The sequence below is a fragment of the Anas platyrhynchos genome, chromosome 15, assembly GCF_047663525.1.
Source record: "Anas platyrhynchos isolate ZD024472 breed Pekin duck chromosome 15, IASCAAS_PekinDuck_T2T, whole genome shotgun sequence".
Classification (NCBI taxonomy): Eukaryota; Metazoa; Chordata; class Aves; order Anseriformes; family Anatidae; genus Anas; species Anas platyrhynchos.
The window spans coordinates 16422605-16450234 of NC_092601.1; the positions used below are offsets into that span (position 1 = coordinate 16422605).

Here is a 27630-nt window from a genome sequence, read left to right on the forward strand (position 1 = left end):
CCAGAGTTTAAAGAATTCCACTACTGATATTTGAAAGAATTAGTTCTGATTCAAAGCTCCTTCCTTTTAAGCCCCATGGATGTGAGGAATGCACCACAGGTCCCAGGCAGCAGGACGGCTGCACGAATGGGCGCTGGAGCATTCGCATCACTCCTTCATCTCACCAGGATCCCTTCCCTAAGCTAAGAAAAAAGTGTTTATTGTACAGGTAAGCTTCACCCCTGAAAACAACATTTTTTTCAAAAGCTATCCCCTGCCTCTGGGCAGGATCCAGCAGCTCTCCAAGCAGAGAAATTTGGGGACAGCCCGGTGGAGTGGCTCAGGCACCTTGCACGGTGCTCATCCAGCAACCCAAGGCAGCTGGAGGAAGCCACTGCTTGATCACTTTATAAAGGTGGGTTAAATATAGGCTGTGACCTCACGCTGAAGACGTTTAAACCCACAGACCTCAAGTTGCAGCACTCTCTGCTAGGGCAGGAAGGCAGAGAAATTCAGTACCTGCTACAGGAGTCACTCGTGGAGCTGGTAACCAGCCTTCAGATCTGCAGGACTGATTGCAGGTATCAGCTGTGCGCCTGCCCAGCCAAAGTAAATAATTAAACTGGTTCAAAGCTCTCAGCAGCTGACCCTCCTGCATCTCCCCCCCGCTGCAGATTGCCTTACTCCACCCAGCAGAGGAGATCTAAGAGGTTGTCCATTTAAGCCTGCGCACAGCAAAACAGCGATGCTGTTTCCAATTGCTCGAAGTCCAGATCATGAAATCTAGCAGGGCTAAGTAACAATGACTGTGGTTTTAGTGGAACAATGCCGACCTCGGGACTGGACCAGATTTAGCTTGCAAGATAAGCAGCCTGATTTTTTTCAGGATAACTCAGGGGCTGCACCCAGAGATAACGCGATGGCGAAGGTGGTACAAAAGCAAGGCACCTTGTTCGCAGAGATAGCTGCTAATGAAGCATTGTAAGGCCACGAGGAGGAACAATCCCTGGAGTTAATTTTGAAACTTCCCTCTTACACCACCACAAGACAAACAAATCCCCTATCGCCCTGCCCTGGACACCGATCCCTCCCCACTGCTTTCTGGGGCAACAACTGCAGACCTCTTCCAGAGCCGGCTGTCCTGCTCATCTCTTTGGTCTCTCTCCCCTTCCCAGCTCCCAGATTTTGTGCTAGGAAAGGATCACACCAGGACCTCGTTTCCAGATGTCCTCTCCTCCAGCAGCAGTTGCGTGGAGGCCCAGGTTTATGTAACATACCTACGACCACTTTTAACGAGCCTGTGCAATATGGCAATTCGGAGCGTAATTCAGCAGCATTAGCACGCTTCTTTTCCCATTTAGAGCCTTATTTTCAACAGTACCCTTTGCTTACAGCATAAGTTAACATCCCAGGTCATTGTAACACTTGCAAGGGATGAAAAATGTGAGCTTTCTGAGCAGGGTGGCTATGCTGGCAAAACAAACTCTCAGAAACTGTGCGAGTACAGCTTGCTTTGCCAGGGAAATTAACCTTGAGCAAGGGGAAACCCCGCAAGTAAGCTGCTCCTAGATTTAAGCTAGCCATAACAAAAACAAAACAAAAAAAAAGCACAATTCAAAGCAGACAACGCAGAGAACCAGCAAGGGTACAGAACTGCAGGAAGATGAGAACAAAATGATACTTGGCCTCCTTGAAATCTCAGAAGTTTGTACAACTTTTTTGTTTTAATGCCTGCATGGGAGAGTTGCCTCTTACCTGTTCCTCTCCATGCAGAGGCTAAGAGAAAGCACTTTCAAAGCCCCAAAATTTGATCTGCACAGCACAGCAGGCAGACAGTGCTTATGGCAGAGAGTGAAAATGGTGAGAACGGCCCTCTGAAGTGCTCACCTCCATCTCCCAGACTCACCAGTGTGACACCAAGCCAGCTGCAACTCGTTTGCTACCCTAAAATAAGCCAGTGGTAAAATCAAAGCTGGGGGGCCCCGTGCTAGCACAGCCTGCTGGAACACCCTGGCTCGAAGGGGTGCTGCGTGGACACGCAGGGTGCTGGGCAAGGCTTTGAAAGCCTCAAAGCACCAGGCAGTGCAGCGTGGTGGGAGATGTTGGACCTGATGTTCCAGTGCAGCCAGGCACTGGGCTTCCTCCCACAGAACAAAAGCTATTCGAGCACCTGGTAAAAAAAAAAAGAAAAACAGACACTAAACAAATGAGCATGCGCTGCGGTAAAGCCGAGTAAGGCATTAAGAACTAACCAAGGAAATAAGTGTGCAGGCAGCTGACCAATTCCTCTTTCAGAGCCCCCAGCTGACATTTTCACTGCCTCCTGTTGTACCCAAAGCACCCACGAGTCCAGACCAACCCCGGCTGGGCATGGGTTTCCCTTTGGTGCAGAGGTGGCAAGAGAAACCCCAAAAGTGCAGCTTCAGGAGGGTTTCTGAAGCCCTAAAGGGTTTCTGAAGCCCCCCCAGGCGCAGGACACTGAAGTGGAGCAGCTTTCAGGGAAGGCTGAGACAAACAAGACCCAAAATCTGGGGGTGCAACACCCAAAAAGTCTCTTACCCATATGGTGAAAAAGACCAACTTCAACCCTTGCCATACGCATGCCCTCACATCCCAGTAAACAACTGTGGGTGTTTTGCAGGCAGGAACACACCAGCCTTCAATTTGTGAGGTTTGGAGTGATACAGGAACGACCGAGGGGCCCTGCACACCACACAAACCCACCTGGGGGTGCAAGGAGCATGGCACAGGGGCCAGGGCCACCCGAGGATATCCCACACCGTGTGGGCTCACACCCAGACCCGTCCAGTCTTCACCAAACCCATCGGCCGAGCTACGTCCTGCAGGAGGACAGGCAGGTTCAAGCAGTGGTGCCGCAGTACCCTGCCAAACAAGGGCCAGCTCAGGACACTTTTGTCTCCTAATTAGAAGAATCATTGAATCTGTAATTTAGTTTTCACTTAAGTCTTATAATCCCTTTTGATTCGCATTTTTAGTAGTCTCGGAAAAACGCAGCGGTCGGAAGCACTTTGGGATAAGAGGAGGAACATCTTGGATCTGCCTAAAATAAAGCTAAACTGAGCGAGCGCTTCCAAGGGGAGCCTCTCCACCCTGCCTGGCCCCGAAACAAAAGCTGGTAATCCAGCAAGACAGGCTCGCTTCCACGCAATCATGTGAGACGAGGCAGGAGGCTGGGAAAATGAGACAAAAATCCAGCTCTCGAACACCAAAACATTTGCAAGGTTCCGGCGTCACTCCGAAAAAGGCTCATCTGAACAGAAGTGAGACAGGAAGAAGAGCTGCAAGGCTTTACATTGTGAAATCCCAAATGAAGTAGTTCCCTTTCTGCTACACTTGCAAACACTGAGCAGAAAGCTTGGTTCCCCTCCCCTGCTTCTCTGTAGCACCAATTTAACTAAATGCCCTGTTCAACAATTTGCATGGCATGGCTAGCCTGCAAACCAGAGCTGCTGCAAGGCTGCCTTCTGTAAAAGACAAACAAATAAAATAAAAATACAAGCCACCTCCTCTCCAGGGACCTGTTTAAGAACCAGCAGGAACTCCTAAGGAGCAGCAGCAATTTCTGCCATGATCTGACCACGACAGCAAAATATTTTTGTGTTGTATCGCTGCTGTCAGGCCAGGCTCCATGAGATGGGGTCTGCTGGATGCTCACGTTCACCCAGCAGAGGCCATCCCTTTTGTTCCAACCCCGGACCAAGGCGGATTGCCATGAATCCCACTGATGGCTGTCGCTGCCCTAAATAACATCAGGCTTCATCCATTCTTCCCCACGCTCTGGTTCAGGCAAGCACCACTGGGAAGCTCTGGCAGGAGGAGAATTTGGGTGCAGACCTCCACCCGATGTTCAGTTTCGGATGCGTGCCTTCCAGTCCAAACCCAGGACCTAGCAAAGATTACCGAGACTCTCAGTAATTAAATAGGAAAAATTTAAAGCCTGCAAGTAGCGAGCGCTTCTGTAAAGCTGGAACGAGGCGAGGATGGAGATTAGTTACCTTCGGGGGTTACCTTATCAAAAGGTTGGATTATTGACTTACACTGCACAGGCAGTTCCCTCGCAAGGATTAAGTGCCGTACCCTCAGAGGGTAACCAAGCCCAGACAAAAACGCAGTGTGGGATACTGAAAGATTAAATCAACAATTCTGGCAGCACAAACGAAGTATTTAGAAAGAGGATTGGTTTTTACCATCTCCCCAGCCCCAGAGCAGTTTAGAGATTGTGTTCTTTTTTCCCCTTGGACCTCTGCTGTAAAGTCAAGGGAAGGAGGAGAAAAAAAAGAAATCGTGATCACAAATAGACTATTGTTAAACCAGAGCTGAAGAATGTGCAATTGCTACTGAAAACCATTTCCAAAGCGCTTCCCCGACACGTGGGGAAGTGCTCAGCTCCTACTGACCAGCTGGTAAGCAAGAGGAAGCTTCCCATGTGAACAAAGCAGATTCCTTTGCTGCTTCCTACAGTCAGCAGCAGAGGAATCAGGATCTTCAAAGCCACCTTCCCCTGGAAGAGAAGCCACACGCCCACAGCTGGAGCTGTTATCTGCTGAGGGGGCGGCTGGAACGAAGCAGGAGATCTGTGAGGTGCTGAGATGGTTACGCGAGCTCTCATCCTCCAGGATATCCAACTCGTTTGTCCCGAGGTGCATGCGGGGACGTAACAACCAGCTCAACCAGGTGGGAAGAGCCTTTCCCTCCTGCCTGCCGGAGGGAAGAGCGGAGCAGCCCGTAAGCGATCCCTCCTGTCGAGGTCAGCAGCTCCTGGCAGCGGAGGAGGCTCGCCAGCAGCCCTGGGAACATCAGGGCAGGCTCTCCCAAGCAGTCAGCCCTTCCTCCTGATTTCAGAGTTCAAGGGCTGAATAAGAAGTGAAACTAAAGCAGCTGCCAGCCTGCTTCGCGGGGAAGGAGCGAGAGCCGTGCCACTTAAGAACTGAGTGGTTATTTTAAAAGATTGCCAAATAAACCATTTGCGTTAAAGCCGTGAAACAGGATGTGAAGCACTTCGTAGCGAGAAAGAGGAGGCTCGCTTTATTAGAAAAACACTTTTAAGGTTCAAATTCATCAAGCCATTTGCAGCCACAGATGATTTGTAAGAGACATTATTGGCTGAGAAAGTTGTCTTTTGGCTTACCACCACCGTGCAATTACCACCCAGAGGGTCATTACCTCTCCTTAGCTAAGGAGCGGAGCCGGTGCCAAGCGTCACGCACCGAGACCGCATTAACTGCTGCATGAAATGGCTCCGTAGGGCCCAGGAAGAAAACTATTCTGAGCCATCCATTAGAGGCCGAGACACTTCGCTTGGTGCGAAACAGTAAAAGTAACTGTCAGAAAGGAGGCATTGTCTTCCTGCGTGCATCTAGATTCAATCAGAGTTTCCTAGACACAATCAGAGCATCTGAAAACCCTCCTTAGCTGGGCTCGGACCAGATAAACTTCTCCCCGTGAAATTAAGACTAGTCATGATGCCTAATTGCTGTCTTAAGCAAGACTGAAGGCTTGAGGCACCCCTCGAGCAAACAAAGCAGGCACCTCTGGGTAGATGTTGTAACTCGGGTTTATTTTAGTCGAGAACTTGCTGTGTCGCAAATCACATCCCCACCCGCTGGGAGCTGGTAAGACCAGCCCCTTCCCCCTGACCGACTTCTCGCTTCCACTTCTGACCCGGGATTTTATTGCAAAGGGAAACCAGCATTATTGGCCATAAAAGGAAAAAGACCCATCTGCCACATTTCTGCGGAGGGGAGTCAGCGAGGAGGAACTTCAGCCACTTCCTTACAGCTCCGGAAACGCCGCAGGCCACCGCCATCACACCCTAAGGATTAAAGGGTTTTCCCCTTTCTTCCGTAAGGGATGCACACGGGCAAGGACACCAGGCTGCAGAGAAGGACAGGGGTCTTGTTTGTACGGAAAACAAAAGAGGAGGAGAACAAAAGGGAGAGCAGCGAGCAGGCAGCGCCCAGCGCTCTGTCCGGCCGGCACCGGGGGCACTTGGCTGCACAAGGCGCTGCTTCACCGGGGGCTGACGCCTCCTTTCCAAGCAGCCCTAATTACGTAGCTACTGGAAAATGATGTTCAACAAGCTGAGAGTTTCTTCTAAATCAGGATCAGCTGCCCTTTTAGTTGGGGCATATTTCTGTCCGCTCAGCAAACTCCTGGTTCTCCCCTCTCACGTTAGGCTGAAGTCCTGAGCTGAAACACAGGTGTGCTTCTTCCAAGAGTAAGAGCTGACAGGAGCGAATTTATTCAGGAATAACAACTTAAGAGAAAAATAAAAGGTGTTTTCTTACCTTTATACCATGAAACACAAGCACATGGAAGCCTGCATACACAAGGATAAATGGAGGCTGAGCGGCCCCGCAGCTGAAGGCGCTCCCTGGCTGCCATCAGCGCTGCACATCCAGCAGCTCAGACACTCCACAACAGCTGACAGGACAATTTCATTTTTCGTACAGTGCTAGTTTCGCTTTCAGAATCGCATAAAACAATGCAGCAGCATTTGGGTGGAAACCACAAAACTCGTTATGACTCCAGAAGTAACAACCAACCCAGCTTCAGACTGGCCAGCCTCAGCCAGGCAGACAATGTCTGCACGACAGCATCTGGAGGGGGAAATCAGCGTTAGGATTCCAAGACAACACCTCCTGTTATTCCTCATGGGATGAGGTGGCACCACAACCGAAGCTTTATGTTAGAAAGGCATTTAGAGAAAGGGAAAGCAACACGACCTCACACTCGGAGTCTCTAAGGTTCTTCCCCACTGTGGTTCCCCCACGCAGGACTGCGGTGCTTCCCACCGTCCCCAGCATCAGCCTCTCAAACCAGAAGATTTTTTAGCAAGAACAGAGCCAGACATCACAGAAGGATCCTCGTCCTTCACCTCGCTCCAGTGGAAACACCGCTCTGTCCCACAGCACGTCTCAGGAGGAGCTGCTTCACCCCCTGCAGCTCCCCAAGTCAGCGTTGCTCTCGATGTACCTCACCAGCAGAGCACCCAAGAGCACATCTAGGATTTATCTTCAGTTTTGTTTAGCCTTGTTCAGGTGCACCAGCTTTACCTCTGGTAACAACACGACATCAAGGCTCCTTTGCAAAATGGTTTGGTGCTGCTGGCTGGACTCTGTCCGGTGGCTACAGAGCTGCTGGTGAGACCACTCTACAGCCAATCCCTCCCTTCCATTTTTTTAAAGTTTTATTTTTTAATATAAACCCACTATTTCTTGATTTCCCAGGAATGCACACATGATATTTGTGTATTAAATGATATATTATAAAATCAACTAAAACTTGACTTCCTACTTTTGGCTGCCAATCTGGACTCTCTCCCTCAGAAAAGTAGCTTTTCAGAATGAGCCTGAAAATAATTTGTCTTACACAGAGCCTCACTACAGGACAGGCCAACAGAAAGAGAGTCAACCTTTCCGACACATGATAAAATAGCAAAATTAAGGGGTCAGACAGACATCACAGAATCACAGAACTGCAGGCTGCAAAGTTTCCTTAGTCATAATGTTTGAACCCCATTCGCCTTAAATCAGACTTTCACTACCCATTTAGTGTTTCTCGCCCTGCTACACGATGGCTGCTGGTAAGAAAGGCAGCAGGCTGTGAGCTACCCCAACGCCTTCCAGAGCCAGTTGGCTTTATGTAGCAAGATCCTCAGCACACATCATACTCTGGGAGAGAGAAAAATAGAGACAAGCAGGTACAGTACCTCATTTGTCTTCTGCCACAGGACTCCACAAAACTTTTTTTCACATGAGGCTGCTAAAAATAAGCCACCCTTAAAAAGCCCTGTTATTTTTATGCAGTCACAAGAGTCGCTGGATTGCTTCTAATTATCCCATCCTTCCTTGGAATTTCTATTTGTGCTTGACAAGACACAACAGGCTGCCTCACCAGGGCAATCATCACACATCTTGATTACAGGCAGCTGGGGAAGTTTAGTCTCCTGGTGAACAATTTTGGGAGAAGGACGGTTAAAAAGAGCCTGCCTTACTGTCTCGGGAGTCTGTGTTAAAAAGGGACAAGCTTACAGCCAGGTGCCAGATCAAAGCAGACATACCTCATGCTGGCCATGGTTAAAAATAAACTCATCCCTTCACAAGCATCCACACCAGGACCAGAAGTGTTCCACCTAAACAGGACCAATGAGGAGATGCCTAAAAAGCCCATGAAGCAGACTAGGTGTGCTGGAGCTGCCTGTCCTGCCTGGGAAATACGTCCTTACTGCTTCCAGGGGACGTTTCCTTTTTTCCTTTCCCCTCCAGACAGTGGCAACACGGAGGAATCTGCTCCAGGCACGCCAGCAGCATAAATAGCAGGCCATCTGCCCCGTGCTGCATGGCCCAGCCGGGCAGCTGGATCTTTCTGGGTAAACACGCTATCAGCGCCCGTTTTCATAACATCTCCAGCGCTGCGAGTCAGCAGCGAGCTATTACTGGAACTCATTGCTCCACGGCCAAAAATTTGCATGGAAGACTGGCTGGATGCTTACTCACACGCTGCCTGGCTCCTGCACGGTGTTCTTCATGTTGTTCCTACCCCAGGGGGAAGCACATTTGGGGATTACAACCCACAGCCCCACATCGGGCTCGTAATTACCACCTACTGCAGCTACAACTTGCGCCGCGTTGCCACTGCTGCTGCTTTCCTCCACCTCTCTTCTTCTCCTTTGAGAACCACGAGGCGAGCATCCCAAGAGCCAGCCCTTGCAATTTCCATCGTCATGGCAACACAGCTCCTGCCCAGAGCTCCTGTGCTGGGTACCAGACATCGTGTGCAGACCAACGCCGCCCCTAACTCGTAGCCAGGGCGAGGATGCCCGAGACGCCAGCAGCTCCCACGACATGGGTGTAGTTAGGACAGTACAAAGGAAGGAGTCTTGCTAGGTCCAATTTCTCTATTCAGGCAAAAAAGCAAGGTTTGTTAGCAAGAAGGTATTTTTATGCTCCATTCTACTACACCTGGTAAGATGAAGAGGCCTGGTTCGTAACAAATCGGAGCAGTGGGGGGAAAAAATTTAGGGTAGGTGTAGGGGGTTTTGCTAAGGCAGCTTGGATGTACTGTTAAAGAAAGAGGGGAAGACTGCTCCACAAAAGAGCAGACGCAAGAAAAGGGCTCTGGAGCCCTCTTATGGCAGCTTGCTCTCAGCTTCCTTGGAGCGAAACCCTGAGCACACGCCCCAAATCATCTCTTTGTAGAGAAGAATGCAGTGCTGCTCAAACAGGCTGGGAAAAAAATACCCTGAGAGTGAATACTGATACCACAAAATGTTTAAAAAAGAAACAGAGCACACGTTCAGCTACCTTACTGCCCCTGATGTGTGTGCAGACTCATGTTTAAGAGCAATGACAGAAGACAGTGAGACCCCCTCATTTTTTTTTTCCACAGCTGAGGCATTACTTCAGCAAAAGAGATGCACGAGCAGCACCAAGGAAGTTACCAAAAGCTGCTGCTTTAGCACCAACAGCCTCTCCACTGGCATGCAGAAAGGCTGGACTGGTTTTGCACAAACTCTTTCTTGAGTTTTTTGGCTATTAAGGTCCAACGGAGCCACAGAGCTGTGCTTAGCGAGCCCAAATCTCCGCCTGGCACGGAGCACAGGGCGAGGAGGAGGCTCACTGCTAGCAGGGAAGAGCACAGCAGCTGGGCTCCGAAGGGGTTACAGAGATTCACCAGCAAGGAAATATTTATGGAGGGAAGATGCTGAGCTGTGCATGTTTCCCAAGCAGTAGATGGTTTTAATTTACCTCTTGCAAAGGCTGTGATTATTTGCTGCTGGGTTTTGTTGAAAGCAACCATTTGAGGCTCGCTTGCTCCCTCTGCTGTCAGAGCTCTGCAGCTGATTCAGAATAAATCACCCCGAAAAACACACAGAATACAAGGAATGCTGCTTCTTTTCCCCTCTGGAAAAAAAAAAGTGTGCAATATTTACCTGAATTAGAAATGACTGTGGCTTTGTAAGGCATAAAGAACTCTTTGACCTTGCTCTTTTTCTCTCTCTTAGCTTTGGAGACTGGTCTCTGCCTGACTTCCACGCCCCTCAGCAGGCCTTGCTCAGCAGCAGTCCCCAGGTGCACAGCTCTAATTAGTGCTGAGTACCCTCCTTGTTAGCTGGGACCTGGCACCCGATCCCCTTGGGACTCGCTGTGCTCCTCTGGGGGAAGGAATCTGTACCTCGTTAGCCTGCCTGCATCACTCCCTGAAGTCCAGAAATCTGCACAGCCCCACAGAAAACAAAAAAAAGGGAACCAGCGTTCCCTAAAATTAAAGCCAGCTAACACCGCCTCCCCAGGCATTCAGTGCTAAATGACACCCTGTACATTCCTCTGTCTTCCAGCCTCGAGCTGCTCCTCCTTCGCTTTGCCTTTGTGCTTCTCCTCCTGTGCTCATCACCAGTCGCTGTGTGATGCTGGCGGAGCACCGAGAGCAACTCCAACTCTGCTGCTTCTCCTCCCTTCTCCCCTGAGAGCCACGGCTGCTGCCTCTTCCCCATCCCTGCCTGGGGGTGCTGCACACAGAGTGCTCTGTGTGCTCACAAATAGTTTAACCTCACAGCTGCCCCTTCCCCAAGCTGGCAGCAGCTTCCCCAGCCTGGCAGGATCCCTTCTTCAGCCCACGTGAGCAATGTTTGCAGGCTCCCCGAATAACACATCTATCCCACCTCGCATTCTTGCGCTAAGACGTACCTCAAAAGGAACCATAAATATTTGCCTGGATTTTCTGTTAATCTGGCTATGACACAGCTATTAGGATTACTGAAGTGTGGGCTGATAAGCGGCGGGGTGGAGTGCTGGAGCGGTTGCGAGGATGACAGCAACATCTCGCTGCATTTTCCTGATGTGAATGCCTCGGTGACCTGTGCTAATCCACTTGGAAAATTACTGCGATGGAATCGAGATTCTTAAAATATGAAGCAGGAGGTGGAGTGCTGCAAAGAGGAGTTTATTTCCAGCCCTGCCTTTTCTAAGTATACGCATAAACATTTGTAGTCAACGTGAAGTGGAGGGTTGCAAAAAAAACAAAACCACATCGAAACTGCACAAAGAACCCAGAGCACGACCTTCCTGCATGCCCACATCTACTAGCAGGAAAAAAAAAAATAAAAAAAAACAGTGAATCTGGTGTTAACACATACAGAAACGACTACCTTTGGCCCAGAACAGCAGCAGTTTAACAGAACGCCACCCCGAAACGAAGGCTGGTTTTGCACAGCTCAGGCCAGAAGTGGAGGTTTAGAGACAGCCACTACCTACAGCCCTTTACATAGGCATCTCTTATTCCTCAGTATCAATACGTTATCATTTTCTCCAGCAGCAAAATCCATGTGATTGAACGTGGCATCATACATCAGCAGCCCATCTAGACCAGCACAGGAGGATGCAGAACACCCCACGGAGAGGGCAGGCGTCCTGCACCCCTGCTGCTGCTTTGTCTAATCGCTCTCCGTACATTTTCTTTCTCTGAGCTTGTCCTGTGGCCTTTGAATCCCACGGGTTCCTGGGTTTTCTCCCCCATGGCAGTGCTAATTAACGCTGCACGATCCCCAGGGGATTGTTACCTCCTGAATCGGGGCCGCCGCTTCTCGCAGCTCTCCGGCTCCTTGGCTGTCATCCAGCCACATCTGTTTGCACCTCGGCTGGCTGAGCCCGGACAACCTAGCTGAATCACAGCTCGAAATGCTGGGGCTGCAGGCTGAGATGGTGTTAAAGCAAGAGATTGCAGCTCAGAACGAAGCCAAGAGCAACCATCAGACTCGGGAGTCAGATGCCAGCATCTACGCCTGGTACCAAAAATCCCATTTACAACTCTAACATCTCCCTCGGTCCTTCTCAACCAAGGTATTGAGGTTGATCCCAGAGCTCCAGGCTGACTCAAAGCACGGGTTTTCACCCAGCTTGGCTTTCAGACCTTGAATACCACCTGATTGTTACCTGTTGGGTGCGTTTACAGACTCATCAAGTGATTTCATAGCATTTCTCTGGACAGTTAGCTTTAACATCTTACTTGAAGGCAGGATTTCTACACCTCAGAGGATATTTTTTGTACGCTTTAAGTGTCTTCTAGCTCCCTGTCATCCTTAACTAAGAACCAGAACAAAACACGTGGTGTCAATAATGGTGCCAAACCAGAAAGACAGACCTTTCTCTGACTCCACGGGGCCCAGCATGCAAGTCCAAGGACTACAGCAGCTTTCCTGGCAATTGTTTTGCTTCCCTTCACTTCTCCACGGTGACGTGATGTGCTTCAGAGGAACTGCCCCATCCAAATTTCAGGGGTAGCATCTGCAATAAAGCCTGTAGAAGGCAGTGAGAAGGGCCCCCAATACTCCAGACAGGCACTCAGACCAGAAAGCAGCCTGGAATACCACACACAAGCAGCCCACGGGACTTCTGCAGCTTCCTGACAAGTTTTTGTAACGAGTCCATGTGGGAGATGAGGCAGAGGACCTCGGCGTGTTTTGGTACAGCTGCATCGTTGCACAACGCACTGTGTACAAGCACAGCCCGACCAAAGCGTTGGGTAAATACCTTTCAGTTTTCCATACCCCGGTCAGCCGAGGCAGCCTTTCCCCCACACCCTCCAACTCCCCAGTGCTTTCAGGCTCCTCGGTGCAGGGGTTGTTCAGGCAGTCCCACGGGCAGCGAGGAAATCAGAGCAGAATGTGCAGGAACAGCAGGGGGACGGGCATGTGCGAGCACACGCAGCGCATGCACACTAATATCAGCCTTTTTGAAGATAATTTCAGGGCACTGGAGACGACAGATACCCATTTCTAGAAAAAAAAAAAGCTGAGGAATAAAGCCTAATATCGAAATAACATCTGATCAGCATCTAGCCACGGCAACTCCCTACGCGTAACAGGATGCAGGCGAAGGCTAACACGTCTCGTACTCAACTACTTCATTCCCATTTAGCTTCCAAAGCTCACAGGAGGGAATAGAGAAGCTAACAGCCACAACTAATGCGCAGCAGCTTTCCCCTGATCTGGTCATCTCATTCCTCACCCTGGCTCTGCTCGCAGCTGGGCTTTCAGGCTGCCCCTCAGCACGACGGAGCTTTGAGCCGAGCGCAATTGGAGAGAGCAGGTCTGAGCTCACACACACGGGGCTGTGCACAGCCAGGGCTTCTCAGCCACCTTCTTCTGGCACAAGTCATCCATCTGGGGCTGAGATAGCTGATTTCACACCACGTCTTTTAATTTATCTACTTACGGAGGGTAAAGCACAGGGAAGGCAATCGCAAGTGTCACAGCAATAAGAGTTTAAACTGTAGACAAGGAACCTGATCCACGTGTTTGGTGAGCATCCGGGGCTTCTGCCTAGTCCTCAGGGAATCACCTGCATTTCTCCGTGTGATCGTTGCTATTCCTTGTTTGCATGATTAGAGTTCATCACATTAGACCAGGAAAAGGCAAACAAGTGTAATAACATGCAAGGTACTAACTTTCAGAAGGCCACTTTGAGAGCAATGCTTGTTTGCCACGCTTAGGGGTCAGCTTTGACTCAGTAAATGGCGCTTTGCTTTTAGAGGACCAGCTCCAACAGCTGGGTTAAGTCTCCTGTGCAGAACGTGGTTTAGTCTGGCAGATGGAGATGCTAAGCAAAACTCATTAATCTGTTATCACTTTCACCCACCCACAAAAATCCCAGCGGTCTGAAGTCATGGTTTTCTGACACAAATCTCGAAATCTATAGCTTGTACAACAGCTGCAACCAGAATAAAGTTCCAGGATGGAAAAAAAAAAACCTGCTTCATTTAATTACACGGGGAGGTCAGAATTATTCAAGACGGGGATCTCACAGTAAAACAAAGCTGCCTCTGAAAGCATCTGAATAGCTGCTTGTGGTACAAAGCCGCCGAGTTACCCGGTGACTCCTGCAGGCTGCTCTTTGCTCTGCACACCTGAAACACGCCACAAAGGGCCAGGAGTCGCAGGATAACCAAATACTCCCTAGGAAGCTTTGCTTGAAAAACACACCAGGTTTCGAGTGCAGAAGGAACAGCTACAAAAACAAGCCTCGTTCACATAACCTCATCTAGCCAGCCTCTCCTCACCAGCACAGCTCAACCCCAAACACGGGAACGGCGAGGACCCAGCCTGAAAACAACAACTGCAGAGCTGGGAGGCTGGCAGGCTGCTGTTCCGAGCTCCTTGGTGGCGTGCCTATCTCCATATCTAGCAAGGTTTCAATGCCTTCGTCCTGGGAGGCGAGAAGAAACTAAATATAGTCGCAGGAGCCAGCTACCAGCAAACAAACTGGCACGGCTTGCAGCTACCTGAGATCCATCCCTCTCGCAGCAGGCCGCTCCGATCGCCGCGAGCCTTTCCCTTCTTTGGGGACAGCGTGCCCTAACGAGGCACTCCCAACCCTCACTTACGTGGGTAATTGCACACACAAGCTTCAGGGTGAAGGTAATGCACTGACACCCCCAGAACCCCTCTCTCTCTCTCCATGGGATCACCCCTTGCAGACCTTCCCCCTCCCCAAAGACCACTTGCAAACGGGAGGCAGCATCCTCCTTTTCCAGGGCAGGGCTTCTTACAGCAACTGCCTCTTAGCAGGGGAGCGCAGGCACCACGAGAGCAGCTGCTTTGTTTTAACCTCTGCCCTCTAAGGAGGGCCCAGAAAGGAAAAACCCTCTAGCCGCCGACCGGCTTTGTTGGTTTGTACGAGGCTGGATCGTGGCGAGGCTTTTCACTACAGAAAAGGCCTCCGGGAAGGATGCTCACCTCTTTTCTGAATGGCATCTTCGCCACTAACAGCCCACGGATGCTGTGTTTTCAGCAGCATCCCTGAGGACAGACCCCAATTTCAACTGGGCTTTGAGATTTGGCTTAAAGGCACGCATGCCTCCAACACAAATAATAAAAAAAAAAAGGAGGTCAAAGAAGCCTCTTTTGAAAAAATAAATAGAGCAATAAAGCATTCTTTCAGATTAGCTTCGCAGAGGATAAATCACTGCACAAATACAACCATCTTATCTTGTTGGCAAACGGGAGGTTGCAGCGTCCAGCCTTACGGGAAATATGCTGCTTGGTCTGGAAGGCAAACGGACTTTTCATTGTCTAGAAAAATGCTGCTCTTTACTTTTTTACAAGATTTGTTTGTTTTTAAGAGCCACATGATCCCTGAGCGGTGCCAAGTGCGCTTTGCTTCCGGCCCCTCGACGCTTTCTTGCGTGCCTTGGGAGTTCCTAGCAACCTCGCAGCCGATCCCATCTTACCAGCAGGACGATTTGTTTAAAAGGAGCTCTCAGCCACCCTCCTTCCACTTCCCAACAGGATGGGCAGCGGTAATTACGGGGACCCTCCAATGCACGGAACAAGCCGCCGAAGCAGCACCCTCCCAGCACTCGGGGGGAAAGCTTTCCTCAAGCCCTCCACTCCCAGCCTCTCCTTGGCCCTTTTAAAGTCAAGCACTGATACTAAAAGCACCTGGAGAGGCAGGCAGCCTCTGAGCAGCTAATGGCTAGTTACAGAAACATCGCTGGCTGCGGGATCCGGCGGCAGCTCTGCCTGCTCAGGGTTTTTGGCACTGATTTATGACAAGTGCGCTCGCGCTTCCATTAGCCGCGGCTCTCTCGGTTGACCCCTCTGCTTGGAGAGGCAGGCTCGGCATTAAACTCCCATCAGCTCGCCGTGCCGCTGACCTCATCCCCAAAACGCGCGGCGATGTTTTACATCAGCCCGGGGCCGGCGCATTCCATTAATGCTCCCCTGGCTCGGGGAAAAAACAGCTGCTCTGGTTACGCTGGTAGCAGCGCCGAGAGCACTTAAGCATCACCTCTGCTCCCCGAGCCCGCAGCAGGAGGAGCGGCCGTGCACAAGCCAAGCCCTGGCCTTCCTAGCCCTCGGCACGCCGAGCTGGCCCCGAGTTATTTGGGAGGGCAGGGGTCGCTTAAAGCATCAGGGCGGAGGAGAGGAGTTAGGAGGTAGCGGGGAAGGTGGTTTGATTAAGGCCAGGAGAAGGGCGAGCTCGAGCAAGGATTTGTGCCGACTCCGGCTGAAGATGCACAGGCTGAGTGGGGGATGAAGGGAGGAGGGATTAAAGCACAGCAGAAAGGAATTCAGGATTTTAACTCCAGCTGCTTTATGGATTCACGTGTTTAGGTAGAGATTCGATGGACACGGCTGATTGAGGCATGTTGGAGCTCCCACTTCGAGGGTGTCTCTCTGTGCTGCCTCCCCAAACGCATCCCAGCAGAGTTTTGGGTACCAAAGCAACCCACTGCCTGCCTCTGATGCTGGGGCACCTTCCCCCAGCAAGGGAGAGCCCCGATCCCTTCCTGAGCACAAAGCATAGCTCGTCCAAAACGACCCTCCAGCCCCAAAACACACCCCACCCACCAACTTACCCAGCACAGCCCCCCAGCAGCCCCCCACTTCTCACCGGGAAGGCCTGACAGCTCCCAAACACCTCCTCACGTACCTATCAACACCACGTGCCGGCCACTTATGACAAGTCTCCACCAGACCAAGCGGGTGCTGCTACATTTTCCCACAGATTTTGGACAACCTCAAGCTCCGGAAGGACTCAAAGCTGTGCAAAACCCAAAAACGCTCACTGCTCCCCTTGGTCTGGCTCTGCAGGGCTCGGACCGTGAGCTCGCACAGCACTTGGCACACGAGGACCACAAAACCTCTCACCGAGGTCTTAGGCACTAAAACCACTCTTCAAAAGCTCCTGCAAACTAACATGAAGTCCACTGCAAAACAACCTTCCTCCCCCAGTTTTATTTTAAAACCCTACAGTGCTTTAAAAATGTCTTTTTTTTAAAGACTGCTAAGGAGGGCTGGTTTGATTCAGGTTCTGGCTTCGCAGTTCAGTCAACTTAACCCCACTGATGCTGAACGTGATGGCAGGTATCAGGGTGGGAAGAGAAAAAATAAAACCCTTGCTCTCAATCTTCTCTAATATCTTAGGGACAAGTGACACAATTTGCAAGAACACCCCACTTTTCACCTCCTTCCCAGTGCCCAAGGTGGCAGCAGCTCTCAGATCAGCCAATTCCACCACGAAGCTAAAACACTGATGGAAGAAAGGGATTTTTATCTAAACCTCTTTCAATGAAAGAGTAAAAATCAGCAGACGAGGAAGAGGCTGGCACCGAGTGAGATTGCTCCTTTCCAGCTCCTTAATTCACATGTTAGGGGACGACCATAGCTGGGAATTTCAATCTCTGGAGCAATTAAAGAAAATTAAATTCAGGGAATGAGGCCACATGCACTCAAAGCTTCATTAACCCTGTCACCTTTTAATTAAATACGTGCAGATGAAAATTTTGGGTAGAGAAAGCATTTGCTTTACTGACAATGCTCGATTTTTATGGCAAGTCAGTACTTACCTTTTAAAAAGAATACCGGGGTCGTAAACTTTAGACCTCTTCAGCTCCACAATGGCTTTATTAAAAACGTGGTTGAAATCAATGCCCCTCATCAGCTCTTACTTGAAGGGAGTGCCTGCCCTCCCTAAATACCCAAAGCTGCACTGGCAAAGCTCTGCTTTGGGCTCGCTTCAAGGTAGCTCCACCAACAGCACAGATAAAATACGAGCCAGGATTTGAAAGCCCTACACGTACGATCGTCAGTTAGGAAAATAAAGTTGGCGAGCCACATCAGGACAAAATTTTGAGCCCACCAAGCATAGATTAGAGTAGGCAGTCTCTCTTTTAAATACTGCTCATCCTTACAAAAGGCTCAGGCAGGCGCCAAAGGCCTGGAGGATAATTTTTGTTGCAGGGACTGCACAAGTTGCTTCGATGCCTCCTGTGTTCTTCCAAAAGCAGCAGCACCCAACCCACACTCACGGCCAGAGCAGGCTGCCATGTGCTGGATGCTGCAAGGATGTAGGAAAAGCTGCTTGCTGCTACCAGCAGCACAGGGAAGGAAGAAATGCACAGCTCCTTCCCTCCTCTCCAAGAGGCTGGTAAGGAGTTTGCCACCTTGAGTTAGCCACAGCCCCCAGGGACAAGCTCTCAGCCTCTCAGCAGCAGCTCGCTCGTATGGGCTTGGCAAGCAGCCTTACACAAGCCCCCATCCTGCAAGGGGAATGTGATGGTTCTGGGAAAGATTAGACTTCATTTTTTTTTTAAAGGATCTTTTGGGGGAGAGGGACTTCATTCTTCTGCCAGCATGCACAAGATGTTGTATTTGTGTTTTATTACTGACATACATTTAGCTGTTTTAACTACTTCAAAGAAGAGAGCAATGAAAGCATTAATTTAAAGAGATTGCTTCCTTTATGCTGTCATTTACCCTACGAGACAACCCGTTTGCCAGTAAGTGGCACTCCCCTTTTCACTCTCGCCCCTCGCTCAAGGAGCAAGCTATCACGACGGCACAACTGCTGGCAGCAGTGCCTCCCGGGGACACCAGGTTCCTACGTGGATGCTGTGCCCAAGGGAGGGACACAGCCCAGCTCCACTGTTTACAACAGCTCAGTATTTGTGGGTTAATGGCTGCATCCCCCAAATAACGTTCTCATTCTGGTTTCACAGCAGCCATATTCTCTTATAGAGCACGAGAGCTGTTTGCTGCTGCAGGATGCCCTTGGTGCTGCCAAGGACAACCTGAATGCAGCGAGTGTGACAGGCAGGCTCCTGCTGAATGCAAACACAAACGCAGCCACTGACGCTTCCTCCCCCTCTGACACCGACAGGACAAGGGGCTCTGCACCACACACGTGAATTTTGTGATGCTCAAAGCACGATCACAACACCTTTTACTCACTCCATCCCTCAGCTCCTGGAAGTTACAGGTCCGTTTACACTCGTGTGTGTGCAAGCTGGTCACTGGCATGCAGCAATGGAGCAAGGTCACACGTTTCCAACTCAAACCTGCTCATCGAAGAGTTCTGCTCCGCAGTTCTGACACTGTCGTATTGTGACGACAACGTTTCCTGACCCAGTTTCTATCTCGCTCCTTGCTCCTCTGCTACAAGTAGTAATTAGTAATGTCAGTGTTCTGGCTGGATTGCGAGAGCCCCATTAATAATGCAGGAGTAGTAACAGAGAGAGAGCAGAAGAAAAGAGGCTTGAAGGTTAAAAGCAGGACGGGAATGCATTTTGGGGGGCACTGGGAGGGGAGGGAGGAGGAAGAGAAGAAGTGCTGGCCTACTGAGATTATCAACTGTGTTCTTCAAAACACAGCGTGCCTTTCAGGTGGAAATGGTGGGTGAGTCAGTCCTGCCTAATTAGCAGATGATATGCAAATGCCGAATGACACACAGAGGAGATTTTTACTAAAAAAGAAGAAAACTTGTTTCACCTTCCCTTTCCCCTGTAAAGTTGCTGCCTCACCACTTTACGCCCGTGTTTCTCCATTACTGATGTCTCAGAGGTCAATGCTACCAACACTTGACGCATGCTGAAGGTTCATCTCTCCAGGGGATCTTCTGCAGGGACCAGCCCGTGCCTGCCCATCCGCTGCCAAACATTTAAGGCTGATTATAGCAATATTCATGGTGTACCTTAACCTGTGCCTCTGCTGAAGCTTTTTATTACCTGTACTCTGGACCTACAACAGGGGCTGGATTGCAGTAGGCAGCCCAGCATCTCCTCGTGCTTTCAAGGCCAGGGAATCTTCTCCAACATAGGTGGCAACTCCCTCAACAGCAGCAGCTTCACCATCTGTAAGGCACACGAGCCTCCCAGTATCACCAAACAAAGCTGCATCCTCGACTGGATCACCTGGAAGCTGTCCTCCCCCTCACCCCCAAATACAGCAGAGAAATCAAAGAAAGGAGACTCCAGCTTTGGTGTTGATGCCTCGGCTGTTGCTGATCTAAAGCTCTCCCTGACCACGTAAGGACAACCTGCCTCCTGCATGCCAGGCAGGCAGCTCGTTTGGGCTGACTGTGGTTCGATGCAGAGCAGCATTCCTTTTCCAAAGGGCCCTGCAACTTGTAGTTTTCACGACGCAGCAGCTAACTCATGAAGGCCAGGCAGCACAGCAGACCCGTCGCACTCTTTCTCCCCCAGTGGTTTGCATTTTCAGGGTCCTAAACAGTGCCAGGCCTCTCGTTAGTGGTACTGAGACAAAACAAGTGCTCCTTCCATTAGCTAAGGCTGGGCTTGCATCGTTGTCATCTCCCCCTGACATCTTGTATTGCAAATACATCAACTTATCAGTTATTATTTAACTGTTTTGTATTCAGCACATACAGCTCCCTCTGTCAGTAAGAGAACTAATCCAAAGTCCTCCAGCATTAACAGCTCAAACAACTTCTCAGAAGGGATAAAAGGCCAGTTAGGGTTATTGAAAGCTCATGAAAGGGTGGCAAAGAAGGAAAAGGCTGGAAAGATCACCTTCAGCATTGCATGGCTTTTTGAAAGACACCATTCAAGTATCGCTTCCTCTGCACGGAGGAAGTGAGAAGAGCAGGAGGTTCTCCAACACAAACAGCTTCCCCTCCACGACAATGATAGAAAAGGACGAGTGTTTTCTTTAAAAAGAAAAAAAAAAAAAAGGAAAGCAGGCCAGCCCCAAGCACACTGTGACCAAATTAGGCAACGAACTCAACTGACAGCCTCCAAAATGGACATCGGCTGCGGCAGCCTTGTGTTAGCCCAGGAAGTCTGGTGACTGTGTCATCTGCTGCAATCTGTTTATGTGCAAACAGAAAGGAGAAGCAAAAACACCTCCCTGCGCTGCATACCCCAGGTTGAGCCACCCCGGTGGTGCTCTGGCCCAAAAGGAAGAGGCAGTCATCAGCTGCCCTGCCACAAAACTATCCGAAACCTTCGCCGCTGACTCATGGCCTCCAAAGATAACTCTGGAAGCAGCCAGGTACACAACGAGGTGTGTTGCAGAAGCAGCCTTTTTTTTTTTTATTTTTTTTGCTGCTGTTGGGTTTTTAGTTTTCAGTTTTAAGTGGTTTAGCTGCGGCAGATGAAGCTGAGGTTAGAGATCAGTGATTACTATGAGAGGAATGTGAGGGGGAGGAAAGAGAGAGGGAAGATGTAGCTTCTTGAATAAGGTCAGAACAATGTTTTTCAATTGGCTTGGGAACAGCCTTTTTCCATCCTCTCCAAGCTCCATTTCCACCGCAGCAGCAAAACCTTAACCCTGCTCAGATGCCCTGCGAATACAAGTAGCACTTGGCAGAGTTTTAACCCTAAATTCACCCCGACTTCTGTATCGAGTCCTGCGGAGGGTACCCGGGCTGAGCTCCCACCTCCGTCCCAGGGAGCTCAGCACTACCATTACCTGTTGTGGGGACAGGCCCGAGCAGCAGAGGCCGAGTTACTTCACTGCCCAAAAATCAACCCGAGCAATCTGAGCGCCCTGGTCCATGCAGAGGTTTTAGGTTTTCCCCCTGGTGTTAAGAGAAATTGTGTTAAGCTGCTCCCTCTCTTGTTTCCCACACAAAATGGACTAACACCACTGCTCCCTTCCTCTTTCAAGTAAACTTAGGAGGAAAAGGCAAGGTTTGAAGCAAATCTGAGACTGCAGCAGGGCCTCTGCTCTACCCAGAGCAACGACAGCCTGCAGGGTGCCACCCTCAAGGCACCGCCTGCCCTGCATGCTCTTACCTGACTCCTTTTGGAGTCCATCAACTGACCTCCAAGGACACTGCCACCTTGCCTGCGCTGACCATCACAGCCCTCACAGCTCTTTTTCACCTAAATTTTGGCAGGTTGGGCCCTTGGAGAGAGGGTGAGAAGACTGCTGGGTGCTGGGCACACAGCTGAGGCCCAAGTTTTCGTCCTGCACGAAGCATCCAGCTTCTTACCTCCAAACCTTTCCTTGGCAAAGGACGGAGCTGTGAAGGGAGGGCAGCTCACAGACCTGGCAGAGAGGTGCTCCCTGGTCGGTGACCAGGAGAAGAATTGCCTTTTCACCGAGTGGATATTGCTATATAAGGCAGAAGCCAAGGACAGGAGCAAGCTTTGTTGCTTGAAATTGCACTGACTTACACGGTCTATTTTTAAAGAGACTAGTTTGAGTTCTTGCTTTCAGCAACTTTTTTTCTTCTCCTTTCAGAGACAGACACCCCATTTAAGCTGACCTCTTTCCTCAGGTCCATTTCCAAGCTGGGCTTCACCCTCTCCTCCTCCGTCAGCCTCATTTATCAAACGAAGCGTTTCCACGGAAAGCATAAACGGGCTTGACCTTGTGCAGCAGCACCTGAGCTCCCACTGATAGAGCCTCTCCAGCCCCCCCCAGCCAAGAAGCCAGCCTGCTGCTACCCTCCTTCCAGGTGAGGAATTGTCCTGACACCTACAGCCCGTTCCTACGGGTCCCCAGGAGGGATGGCAGGCGTACACACAAGGCAAGGAGCGATTTCAGGCTGATTATTATGGCATTAGGAGCAAGCCACCAATGGCATCAGTCAATTTTTGTAGCTGCTCCTGGCTCAGACTGAGCACGCACCAAAAAGCAAGCTGTGGGAGCTGCCCTGGGTGGCAATGGGGACAATTCACTCCTGGTCACTACTTTTTGTGGCTCCCTTTTGGCAAGGGAGCAAGCTGCCAGCACAGCAAGCAGGCACGCACCGTGCACCTGGGGAGCGAGGAGAGCCCCTGGCACATGGCTTTCCCCTATTTTCCCCTACAGCTCCCCTAAAAGGTAAGTGAACCACCCAGCACAAGGCCCGGGATGAGGCGATCTCCTGACTCTCAGCACTCCCCAAGCAACTTTGACCCCACACGCCCCATGGGGACGAGCACGTGGGGTAGCACGCGCGCGCTCTTCCTGCTCGGGACTGTACTTTTAAGGCTTTGCAGCAGCGGGAGCAGCCCTCCTGTTATCTGTCTTCCTTTAGGACTTGGCAAGAAAATGCCAAACGGGGCGTTATCTGCCTCTTACGATCACCTCCACCCCACCTTCGGCCTCGGTCCCTCCCCTCCAGCCCATCCCTTTGGGAAGAGGCAGGGAAATGAGCAGTGCTCCTGCCGCAGCGCTGCGGGCGATAGCATCGCCGCTCGCCCTGCTCGCCGGCTGCGGCGCTGAGCCCCGCCGCTGCAGACGAGTTTCAGTGGCCTTTTATGGAAGAAAAATGAATCGCCTGCCCAGCCACGAGCGCCTCAGCGCCGAGATGACAGACGGAAACTTGCCATTTGTTGTGGTTTTGGCAGTACGAGAAGAGGGGAGTGCGTTCCCATGCGCGGCGCTCGTTTAAAAAGGGCGCAGCGAAGGCACCGAGCTGGGGGAGAAAGCTCACAGCTCCGGAGCTGCAGATTTCTTCCTGCAGAGCTGAGGAGGAAGGTGGCAGGGACCTGAAAATACAGCTTAGACCCTTCTGCTGGGCGAGATAAGGGGGTGACGGGCTTCCAAGCAAAACCATACGCAGGCACGAGTGCTCCCTTCCCAAGCCCCAGCAGTAAGACAAGTAGCAGCACCACATCTCTCTTCCCTCCTCATCCCAACAAATTCTGCTAAACCACACTCGCACAGACACAGGAGGATGGGAACTTAAACACAGGAGCTGGGCCTCGAGGTCACTGCCAACAGAAAGAAAGGACGAGGGTTTGCCATAAGCAAATGCCCCTGCCGGCTCTGCTCTCTAAAGCTGTGGGGCTAAGTCAGAAGTAACAATGAAACCCAAATAACCAGGCTCAAGGCAAAGCACACAGAGAACAGCGATAAGAACGTCTGAACAGAGAACGAGACAGGACCATGGGACCTTCAAAATGTTTGCACTGCTGTCAGGAAGCTGAACGAGACAGCAGACTTCAGCAGCTGGGAAAACATGTTGCAAAACGAGGAGAATTAAGTAATTCTCCATATGCACATCCTACATTTTGGACAAGCTCAGTTTCTCCAACCAGAGAGATTTTTTTTTTTCCGTGTTGCACACGCACCCAGTGACAAATCGTGATAGTGCCTGAGCCTAAAACCACAGCGTGTTTGGAGCTGGGCAGGGCAGCCCCGGGCAGCAAGAGCCCAGCCTCTAGCACACAAGTAATCGCGCTGCGGTATGTGCTGGATGACATCCCTGGAAGGATATGTCACCCCCAGCACATCCCCAGCTGCCGGGGACTCGATTACACAAACATTTCCCTTGCACCCTATAAAACACTCCGAACTGGCTCAGAGGTGGCTGGGGCTGCCTCCTTATCTCGTCCCCTGAGCAAGGCAGAGCTGCGTGCCCCGGTCCCGCACCAGGTTTGGAGATCGCAGGCCCTGCAGCACGCCCCAAAAGCTGCTCCTGCAGCTTTCCATCTGCAGTTTTTTCTGCCACGATTTCGTGTTTCAGCCAGGAAGGCCACGCTGGCATCAAAGCTGTTGCAAACCACGCACCGTGGCTTATTAGCACAGGCTGTGGATGCAGTGTTAGCACCCCGCTAGGAAAAGCTGTGTTCAGGCATCGCTCGCTAGGCAGAGCTCTGTACAAGCTCCAACCTGTCTTGCTTCCAACAGAAAATGAAGGGGAAAAGCAGCTGGGTGCATCTGTTCCTAGCAAGCACCTTGAAATCAATCCTGCAGGGTATTAGCAGCTTCGGAACGAGTCCCCTCTACCACCATGCCTTAGTCCTGCAAATGAGAAGCACACACGAGGACTGCTGCGGCCAGAGCCCATCCTGAAGACAAAGAGGCAAGGCATGGAGTTTATCCACCTGACACAGGCTTATCAGCTCTTTTTTCCAGCACAGTTCAGACACCCAGCATGCAAACTCATTCCCTAAACCCAGCCTCGTTAGCAGATGCACCAAGGAGCCCTGAGAACAGGGGTGGCAGCTGCCCGGTCCGAGGGCGATGCAATTTAGCACCACGCAGCCGCACGTAACCACTCCTTCACATCCCGCCTGCACTGAAGCAGCCGACTCAAAGGAACAGAAATCCTAAGGCATAAAAAGGAGTTTTAAGGAAAAGAGCTGGAAATGCAAGTCCCTGCAACCTGGCTGCAGGTTCCTGCCGGGGGATGAAGCGACTGGTGTGGGTTTGGAGCTCTCCTCGCCCGGAGGGACAGTGCTGCTCCATGCATGCAGGATTTCCATGGCAACAGCAGCTTTCACCTCCCCATCTCCTGGCTGGCTGAAAGCCCTGCAGTGCTTTGTGCTGAGACTGCAAAGAGGGGAGGCTGGCACCCCCCCAGCCGCATCGCCCAGCCTGGGAACAAAAGGCTTCCCCCAACAATATGGGATGTTGGGAGGAGGGAGGCAGAGCAGAAAGAAAGGACTTCCTTTGCTGTGCTTCCCCCAGCATGCAAAAAGTGCAAGCTCAGTGCTTAAAAATCCAAGGAGCAACATGTGTCTGCTGTAGTCCTCCCAGAATCACTCTGTGGGAACGCAGGGAGGAGAAACACGCCCCAGGAGGGATGAGAAATTCACCTCGCATGGGGCAAGACGGAGGCTGACCGAGCTGGGCAGCAAACCTGCCTGCTGCTGGCAGCCTGGCTGAGTGCCTGCAGGCCTCCTGGGAACATGCTGCGAGCAGCTCAGTGCAGAGCAAAGCCTCGAAGCTCCAACAGGTCTCCAACAGGTCTCATGGCAGCCTGCTGAGAGAAAGCTGACTCCATCCCACATCAGCTCAGACTGCAAATACCCAGGGGAATGCATTCAGCGGGTAGCTGGAGCAATTCTTCCTGACTAATTAAGCTCTTCCTCCACCCTGCAGTTGGTGATGTTAAGATTCAAGCCCTGGTCACCTCACTGGAGCCACGCCGGGTGCATTCGGTCGGTCACAGGCAGCCTCTGGAGCTCTGCCCATTGCTGGGGTTACAGCCAGCCATGCTCTGGTCCCTGCAAGGTGCAAAGGACTGGACCTACAGCAGAACATAGGTGAGATGCATAGGGAGTAACCTGGGTACGTCTAGAGATGATCTACTGAGCCCACCACACATCTACAGCCAAAAAACGAAGGCTTCCAACTGGTTTCCATCACTTATTTTACAGTATGGCCATATCAGATCCAAATATAAATCAACCTCTCTGTAAGATCTGAAGGAAAGGCAGAGTATGAACATGAACTCTGTAAGCAAGACAAAGGAGCCAGGTGATGGAGCACAGGAACGCAGGACCACCATCTGCTGCTCCTCTCTCCACCCCTTAGGAGCCTCGAGGTTTCAAGACCAGCACATTTTGACCTTTCACTTTCTATACTTCCCCTCGCTTTAGGTTCAGCTGTGCAAGCACAGTCCTTCCAACCAGAGAGGGACTCCTTCCAGGATCAGTCATCACCACCACAGCCTGCCAGAGGCACTGCTAGCAAAGCCAACGCATCCTCTCCAACCTCTGTAGTGCTCCCATTGAGGAAAGGCTAATCCAGTCCTTTCCTCCCTCAGGGCAACAGTTTCCTGAAAGCAAGAGCATTAACTGAAATTCTTCGTTCTGGGAAGAGACAAGATAGCAGGGAATAAGAAGCACTGCAGGGGCTGCCATGAGACACCACCACATCCTGCTATCCCAATTCTTCATCCTCTCTTTCAAATCCTCAACTCGTTCAGACTTCTAAGAAGAGCACTGAGCTACTCAGCAGATTTTCAGCTAATGAATCAACACAAGCTGTCCAGGAAACCAGAAATCCAGCCCACTGGAATGCTGCAACCCCAGGGAAGGGGGAACAGACAGCACGCTAGGAAGGAAATGAAACAGCAAACCAGAAGGAAAGGAACACATCAGCACTGACCTCTCTTATCAGTTACTGTACCACATTACACGATTTAGGAAAAAGCCTTCCATTCTTTTTGCATACTGAAACATTCATGTTTTTCCGAGCCTGAGTTTTGTTCGGTGGTGCTGACATATGTGCATTTCGAAAACAGCTTGGGTTTTGCACAAACAGATTAAGAAAAAAAAATATTTAACACATGAATCAACAGTGCCACCTAGTGACTAGCAGAGCTCCTTGCTCCTGAAGTCCGGATGACTACAATTGGATTTCTTTCCCAAATGCTAGAGAGGGATGTTAGCAAAACATTATCTGGATATCCGAGACCTAAAATGGAATTGTGTGTCTTTAAGCAGCTCCCCCCCATATTCTAATTTTTCACTAAGAAATGGAAAGTTCACTGCTGGCAACTTCACTTTCTGCACACAAAAGATTTGGACTGCCTGTTCCTTTCCTCAATAAGGCCAATGGTGGAATCACTCATGAGAAGAACCCAAAGCTACAGCAGCTACAAGCATATGGTTAATGCACTCGAGAGGAATTTCTGTGATGAGCAGAAATCTCTGCTGGTGGATGGGCAGCTCTCAATATTGCAGGAGAATTCATCGCTGTGGCTACAGTTACGCAAGATGCCTCCTAGCTCCAGCTCTTAATGCTGATACTGTGTTGGCCTCAGCTCGCTGGCACCAGATGTGAGCAAGGCTCTGCATATATTAAGGAAACTGAGAAAACACATTTCTACATTTCTGCCTTCCCCCAGAACAGAATGTGCAGAAGTAGCAGCAGCAGCGAGTTTCCCCCACTCTGTACCCCCACTCGACCTGGTGATTGTTCTGTTATGACTAATAGCAGCTTTTGATAGAAGCACAAAAAGAATCTGCCCTTTGAATGGATGCATTCAACTAAGTTTTTGTCTCTTCCAACCAAAACCGTATTCAAATGATGGCATAAAACAAAAATGTAAGATGCTAAGGACAGTACACAGGGTTGTTTCAGGTCATTCACCAGAATTTTCATTATTTCATTACACAAAGGACTACAATTGGACTTTATGCTCATTCCCTGTTCACCTA

General features: G+C 50.6%; 1 protein-coding gene across 3 annotated transcripts in view; it reads right to left on the bottom strand.

The window, feature by feature from the left end:
• Positions 1-27630, bottom strand: part of RNF216 (ring finger protein 216) — a 73419-nt gene that overhangs the window by 20032 nt on the left and 25757 nt on the right. The gene's annotated exons all lie outside the window — the stretch shown is intronic.